A 9,090-nucleotide genomic window follows, 5' to 3' on the forward strand; every position below is an offset into this window, starting at 1 on the left:
ATATATCTATCCTAACTACTTGCTTTAGAAGCTTACTCTAGCATTTCTATATGTAGAGTAAATATTGATCTCAGAAATATGGATACCATGTAAACACTTAAATATAGAATATGATTTCATCATAAGAGATATGTAAACTCCTCCCAAAAGAATAATGTGAAGATAAAAAATGAATCATATAAAATTGAATTCTTGCCATCTTGTTTTTTGAAATTCAGTATTATTTTTAATATTTTAAATGTTATTTTTCTTTCTCATTAAAATAAAAATTACAAAACATTTAAAAATAGTTTACCTTTGTACATTTATCTCTGTAGTTTCATGGTAGGTTAACTTTTTACTACAGATATTTTACTATGAAATTTAGATTAATGCAGGAAAAATAGGAGAAAAATCACAATTCTGTAAACATACTTCAGATTTCTTAAGCTAATCTTGTTGGAGAATACAAAAAAATTGTACAAAGTTTCTGATACACTAGTATACATAGTAGACACATTTTATATTTATTTATTTATTTATTTATTTATTTATTTATTTATTGGAGGAGCTGGGGCTTAAACTCAGACCCTTGCGCTTGCCAGGGAAGCGCTTATTCTACTTAACCATCTCCCAGCCCCCTTGGACACATTTTATATATAATTATCTATAATTGTCTTCCAAAAGAATGTTCAAAATTATGTTAACAATGGTATCAAGCAAGTAGGAATGTGGCACCATGAAAAACTATTTACTTTTTCCTCACCTGCAGAATTTTTACTTCTAAATTCTTTAAATGGCATTTCATGATAAGCATGTCCTATGTTGTATCTTTGATTATAATTACTACATGAAAATTATGTTGTTTTAAAGTTTAACATATTTAACACATATCACACTGATATTCTTTAACATTTTTAATTTAGTATTCTCATTTTATTTTTAAAGACATAAGAAACTTATGGTAAATCCTATTTGCAGATAAGGAAAAAGTAGATGAAAGACATCTACAACTGAGAGTATTGATGTGACTCATTAATAATTGTGCAGAGCATTTGAAGAAAGATATTTAACTTTTGCTTTAGTAAATGCAAAGGAATTGAAATTATCCCATGCATATTATCTGACTATAGTGCAAATAAACTGCAAATTATTGACAAAAGAAACACTAAAAACTTCACAAATACAGGGAACTTACATAAAACCCTTCTGAACAATCAATGGGTCACAGCTGAAATTAAAGAAGTTAAACAATATTTTCAGTCGAATGAAAATGCTAATACAACTTACAGGAAACTGTGGAATGCAATGAAAGCTGTCTTCAGAGGGAATTTTATAGCAGTAAATTCTGACATCAAGAAAACAGAATGAGCCAAAATAAATAATCTTATGTTCCACCTCCATCTCCTAGAAAAAGAAGAGCAATTCAAAGGAGGCAGCTAAAAGAAGGCAGGAAATTATAAAGATCTGAGCAGAAATTTATGCAATGGAGCTAAAACAATATGGGAAACTAATGAAACGTAGAGTTGGGTCTTCGAAATAATAAATAAAATTGATAACCACCTAGCCAAACTTATAAAAATGAAGGAAAAAAATTAAATACATGCAATAAGGAGTGAAAAGGGTGAAATCACTACAGACCCTGTACAAATTCAGAGGATCATCAATACCTACATTCAAAATCTTTACTCTCACAGGATGTAAAACACAGAAGAAATGGACAGATTCCTAGATACATGTGAATTACCACAGCAGAATAAAGAAGGTATAAAAATTCCAAATAACCCAATAATAAAAACCAAAATGGAAAATGTAATAATAAAAAAAAACCTCTACCAACAAAGAAAAGTCCAAGTTCTGATAGATTCATAGATAAATTTTATAAGAAAAATAGAGAAGAATTAGTGCCAAGATTTCTCAAATTCTTCAATGAAATTGAAAGGGAAGCCATTCTTTCCAACTCATTCCAGGAGGCAAGTATTACTCTAATATCAAAACTAGGGAAAGACCCAAGAAAACAGAGAACTACAGGCCAAAATCCTTAATGAACATAGATGCAAAAATCCTCACTATAATATGAGCAAAAAGAATGCAGCCAGTCACTAATAAGATTATACATCATGACCAAGTGGAATTCATCCCAAGAATGCAGGAATAGTTCAAAATATGCAAATCTACCACATCAACCGAGCCAAAGAAAAAATTACGTGAAAATCTCAATAGATGCAGAAAAGATTTTGAAAAAGTCCAACACCCATTCATGATAAAGACCCTACAGAAAGTCAAAATAGGTGGTTGTTGCCTCAGCCTGATAAAGCCATCTATGACAAACCAAGAGCCAACATCATACTAAATGGAGAAAAACTGGAAACCTTTACTTTAAAATCAAGAACAAGACAAGGATGTCTATTATCAGCACACCTACTCAATATAGTTCTGGAAATATTAAGCAGAGCAATTAGACAAGAGAGAGAAATAAAGGAATAATATTTGGAAAAGAAGTAAAATTATCGTTATTTTTAGATGACATGATAACTTTATAGAACAGTATAAAAACTCCACTGAGACACTTGTAGATTTAATAACCAAGTTCAGTAGCATAGCAGGATACAAAGCTAACATTCAAAAGTCAGTGGAATTTCTGTACACAAACAACAAACACGTTGATAGAAAAATTAGGGAAGCCACATCTTTCACAAGAACAGTTCCCAAAATGAAGTACTTAGGAATAAATCTCACAAAGTAAGTAAAAGATTTATTCAATGAATATTAGAGTACTCTGAGAACACAGATCAAAGATGATTTTGAAAAATGGAAAATATTTCTTGCTCTTGGATTGGAAGACAAACATTGTGAAAGTGACCATACTCCCATAATAGCAATACAGATTCAATGCAATCCTGATTAAAATACAATTAGTATACCTCATAGATTCATTCTCATTTTTTTCTGTATTTAGTACAGGGTCACACTACACAGATCAGACTCATGGTGGTCCTGCTGTTTTCAGCCTCCCAAGTGTTGGGATTACAGGTTGACTTCTTGCCCAGTCTCATACCTCTCAGATCTAGAGAAAATATTCTGAAAGTTCATCTTGTACCAGAAGAGATCTAGAATGGCAAAAGCAATCCTGAGCAACAAAGGAAAGGCAGAAGGTATCACAATCTCTGACTTGAAATTATACTACAAAACTACTATAATAAAATCAGCATGGTAGTGGCAAAAAAGATCTGAAAATCAATGAAACTAGTGAGAAGATGCAGACACAACTACAAACACACTCAAACACCTTATTTTTGACAAAGTTGCTATGCATGCGCACTGCAAGAAAAATTAGCCTCTTAAATAAATGGTTCTGGAAAAATTGGCTTTCCATGTGCAGAAGTCTAAAATTATATTCATGTCTACACCATACATTAAATTGCAGTCAAAATGGAACAAAGAGTTAAATATTTAAACAAAACCCCTAAATCTTCTGGAAGAAAAATTATGTAGAAATCTTAAAGATGTAGGGTTAGGTAGAGAGTTCATGAACAAAAACCAAACTGAATTGGAAATTCTTCAAAGAATCAGCAACTTGGATATCATCTTTTGATGACATGTCATCAAAAATTTCTGCATGTCAAAATAAATCACCAACAGAGTAAAAAGAAAGCCTGTGAGTTGTGAATTGAGTCCCTCAGACAAAAGGTATAAAGAATTTTTTAAAGAAGATCAATTCCCAAAATTCAAAGACCCAATCCCAAAATGGGCTTCTGAGATGAATACACTCTTCTCAGAGGAAAAAATAAAAATTGCAAATAAATATTTGAAAAAATATTCAACATCATTGGTCATTCTTCAAGATATGCAAATTAAAACAACACTGAGATTCCATCTCACCTAAAAAAGAATAGGTATCATCAAGAAGTCAACCAATAAATGCTGGAGGGGCTGTGGGGAGAAAGTAATTCTTCTCCGCTGTTGGTGAGAGTATAGACCAATACAACCACTATGGAAATCAATGTGGAGAGTCTTCAAAAACTAGGATTGGAGGACACAATCAACTAAGCTATTCCTCTCCTAGGTATTTTTGCAAAAGAATTGAAAACATCATACCATAATGGTATATGTGCACCCATGTTTACAGCAGCACAATTTGTCATTGCTAAATTTTGGAAACAAGCAAAATGCCTGTCAGCTGAAGAATGAATAAAAAGATGTGGTATTTTTACACAATGGAGTATTATGCAGTTTAAAGAAGGATAAATTTGATACTTTTATAGATAAATGGCTGCAACTAGAGACAATACTCATAAGTGAAATAAAGTAGAATTGCATTTGTATACATTTTATTTTCTCATTAGTGTAAGAAATTTAAAGAGTAAATTAGATCTGGAAAGTATGACAGATACTGTGAAAGGGAAAGAATCTGTTCAAAGGGAAGGAGAACCTGGGATAAGAAAAAGGAGAGGAGAGGGAGGGAAGAAGTGGGAGAAAGTTATATTTATGTATATAAGCAGGATATCTTGAATAATTGTATTGCTGATTTTTGCTGGTCTACTGAAGGTACCAGTGGATTCTTCTATTTTTCTCTTTTATGTTTTCTTTTAAATTTTTATGGCATTTTCCTCCAATTCTGCATGCTTATCTTTGGTAATATTAACAACTAGTTTGAAGACATTATTCAATGCAGCAATCATTGTTGAAGTCCTATTGATTTGTTTGGTGAAGTTCTGTATCATTCTAATTTTATTTTTTAGTATTTGATATTGTGCTTAGATAATAAAGAGAGTTATTTTGTTTTATGTTTAAATAATAAATTGCAATTAATCTATAACAATTTACTTCTGTAAAATGTTGAAATAAGGTGACAGTGATATTCCACTTACTATTCATTTGTTTTCCGTCCAATAACAAAAATTTTAGGTATTTGTGTATGGCTAGATCCATATAAATGCTTAGGATTTTTGTTTAATTTAGATTAATACTACTATCTGTGGAATGTAGAGTTAAAGATACATGAGTTCCTCAATAATTGCATTTTCTAGAAAAACAAAGTATATTTTATCTCCAGTAGAATATAGATAAATTGTCCTTCTCACTATTACAATAAATGAAGTGTTCAGAGACAAGTCTCTATATGAACATTTCTATGGCTATCTTGCTTGAAATATAGTGTGTCCTGGTCTTTAAAGAGTGAACAAAAATGTTAAAAGAAAAAGCCCCAAATACAAGCATAAAGTTATATAGGAGTAATTAATGTTTTAAATTTATATTTTATAAATATATAAAGGAAAAATTCTTTAGACACTGTTGCTTGGAGCCCAAACTGACCAGAGCATTAGAAAGTAGGTAAGGACAGCATGTCCATGCCTGACTTAGAGAAGTCCTTTGCTGGGTAGACTTCACAGAGGATTGAATTAAGGAAAGTAGTAGCTCATCCTGTGTGCTCTTTTCTTCCTTAGAGGTAAATGCAGGGTGATCCTGATGGAAGCCACTCACAGTTGCTACTTCCTAAAGCTAGGTGTAGAGCACAAGAGGCTGTGGGAGTATTCAGAGCCCAAGATTGACTGGAAGCACAAAAGGCTACACAGTGCTGCTGCACATCAATTATTCTGGACAACCAAGAGAGGTCAAAGTCTAAGATCCTGAATTTCTGCTGTTTCAAATGTAGAGGAAGAGAATTGTGTGCTCAAACACACAACTAAAGTCAGAACAAAACTTCTGCAGGACCAAGATAATGCTTCAAGTGGTGAATGCTTCAAAGGCAACTCTGTCCAGTTGTCCTGGGTCTGTTGGGTCCCCATTACCTCCCAAGGAGACTAGATTAGTCATTAATTTAAAGATTCCTGAAACTTTTAGCAGTCATTATCACAGTCTCCAGTATTCAATGTGCTTTTCCTGCCTGTGTCACCTACTAGCCTCTGATGTGTGCCTGATGTCTCTGAGGGGAACCATTATAAATGTCTTCTTAGTATCAACTCCATAAGACAGACACTGTTATTCATCGAGATTAAATCACCTATAGGTTCACACTGAAAATAATATTTCCCTAAAAGCATTTTCTGATTAGCAGTAATTGAGAACATTAAATTGTACGTGAAAAATATATTTTTCAAGGAATTATGTAACACTGTCAAATCCAAATAGGAAGCACAACCACTACACCACCATCCACAGATCTCTTGTCCTTATGCTTTTGGAACATAGTCATGATCACCAGATGCCAGAACCTGCATTATTCTGCCGGTGAGCATCCTCTAGCTAAGAAGCTGGGTAGGAAGGAAATGCTTAGAAATGAATACTTGTATCCTAAGACCCCAAGCCACGGGTTGATTCGAGTAAGTCTGTCTGTGCTTCATGTGGTGAAGAAGCAAATAGCCCAAGCATGAGGTCTCCCCACTCTCCCAGTTTTTTCAGTGGAGGTGTTTTCCTATTGCCTACACTGCTGGCCAACTTAATTATATGCTTCCCACTAGTTATCGTCCTTTCTTCTTTCCTTTTTTCTTTAGTGGAGTTTTCATTCTCTCTCAGTGTCTTCATCTATTCAGAGTGATCCTATCTTTAGTCCCTTGCAGGAAGAACAGAAACTAGGATGTGTCTAACAATGTAGAACATTAGTAAGAATCAGTGCTTTATAAACATTCTGGCTGAAATTTTCAGTAAATTTCAGAACATTTAATCAGTAAAACTAGAGCTGGGCAGGAATGAATATGGTAAATGATGAGATGATGACAATGCAACAGTTCTTAAGGATCTTCTTGAGGGCCCTCATTACAATTCCCAGATAGCAAGAACTAGGATTCTTGGAAAGTGACTGATACCAGCGACATAGCAGAAAACACGCAAAGGAGCTGAGATGATTTACTCTCCAGATATTGAGGTGGCTAACAAAGCATTTAAGGGTCGTGCCACAGATTTCAAGAGGAAGCTCATTGAAAGAAAGGAGAAACCAAGTGAGACACTTCATGCATCAATAAATATCCAATTTCAGAAACATACAAATATTTTAAATCTATGAGTGCTTAATTATACTAACATATCACTATTGAGTCATCTACTTTAAAAATGATGATTGTATGTGAATGCATACATATGCATACATATATCAACTCTGGAGCATAAAAGACAGTCAACTCTGTTTCTAAAATGATTAATTAAAGAGATAATTATTAATTATCAAGATAATTTGCATTTTTCTTAAGAAAAATGTACCCATGTATAAAATAGTTGACTAGGAAAAGTTTCTCTTAAGAACACATTATGGTTAATAATTGAGGAAGCTTTGACAGAATGCTCAAAGCCTCAAAGGATTAAAGCAATGGTAATTGCTGGTAGCTAACATTAAAAAAAGATAGGTGTGCAGACATTGTACAGATCAAGATAAGAATAAATATTACTTGTCAAATGTTGCTCATAACATTTTTTATTTATTTACTTTTTTATATATTTGGTAGAGGGTCTCACTGTGCAGTTTGGACTCATAGTGACCCTGTTTTCAGCCTCTCCAGCCCTGGGGTTACAGTTGTACATCACCATGCCTGGTCTCGGTGGCCACTTCAACTTGCCTGGGGGCGGGGCAGGTGCAGAGTGTGGTGCTGGGGATTGAATCATGGTCCCTGTGCTTTCCTAACTAGACATCATGTCTGGTGAGCTATCTCAACAGCCCTATCAAATACAATTTGAATGAACCTTTTATATAATAATCAGTTTCCTGGAAAAATAGCTAAGAGGAGAACCTTTAAATGCTACAATGTGGATATATCAAAAATAGTGAAATTCTGAAGGGCACATAACAAAATCTTCCTACTGAGTTATTAAAAAAATGAGGGAAATTATAAACTTAAATAATATCACAATGAATGTGAACTAGTTTCAATCAAAAATTTTCCTAATGCTAGGATTTAAATAAATAAAAATGAATGGGCGCAATCAAGGGGGTGTGAATGCTAATAAACATTGCCTGTTATTAATGAATTATTGCCATTCTTAGCAGACTAGTATTGGAGTTATATTTATTGTTTTAGTTTTGAGAAATACATAATCAAATATTTATAGATGAAGTAATACGTTGGAGATTCATTGCAAAGTTATCTGGTGGCATTAGGGAAAATGATGAGATTATTGGAGCAATAAGAGTGGCCATTAATTCACCCTTGTTAAAAATTAATCATGAGAACACAGGTCTTCTCCCATTATACTATTCTACCTGTGAAATACTTTAAACCTCAATAATAGCAAAGCTATAATAAAATACACTTCCAAATTAAAGTTTTAATAAAACCAGAATATATCACTGATGATTTAGAAAAGCAAAAACCAAGAAGATTATCAGCAAAAAATAAACAGATAAAATCATTACAGTAATAATGTTCTATAAAAATACACCTAGAAAATTGGATAGACACTTGAAATAAGTCAACAGAAAAGTCAACAGAGAAAATACAAGAAGAAAATGAATCATTTCAAAAAATAATAGGATATATTTATTTCTAGTGGAGATAGAGTAGCTTATGGTAGACCAAAGGTTTTTCCAAGAACAACTAATATACCCTGAAGGAAAAAATGTAAATCTATCCACAGACTAGACAGAAGCCAGTCAATTATGACTTGGGACAAGATACCAGCAAGAAAGAAATCAAAATATACGACCTTACTTCCACATAGCAAACTGCTTTTCCTCTCTACTTCTTTGTTTTTGTAATGGCCAATAAATAGATAGAAAAGCTGCATATAAATTCCAACTAAAAGATAAAGAAAGTTGCTGAAATGTTGGCCAAATTATTGTTGGAAAGACAAAAACTCAAATTCTTTTGTCAACTCCTTAAATGGATCTTGACTCTATTAACCAGGAGGTAGAACCACTCTACCATGGTAGAAGTTAATATCTAGACCTTCTAAAGGGTTTTTAGGTATAAGATTCAGCATTCCGTAGAGAAATACCAGACAAGCCAACAAAGAAGAATAAGAACTACATTCGGTAAAAAAATCAGAATCAGATGGTTTTGAAATTATCAGATATGTTTTTAATACAGTTGATTTTGTTCAGAAAAATAGCCAGATTAAAAATCACACTAAACAGCTAAAATATACAAAAAAGAAAAGTTTGCAAATTTGAAATACAGTCCT

Source organism: Octodon degus, unplaced genomic scaffold, assembly GCF_000260255.1.
Source record: "Octodon degus isolate 3935 unplaced genomic scaffold, OctDeg1.0 scaffold00208, whole genome shotgun sequence".
In the NCBI taxonomy this organism is placed as follows: Eukaryota; Metazoa; Chordata; class Mammalia; order Rodentia; family Octodontidae; genus Octodon; species Octodon degus.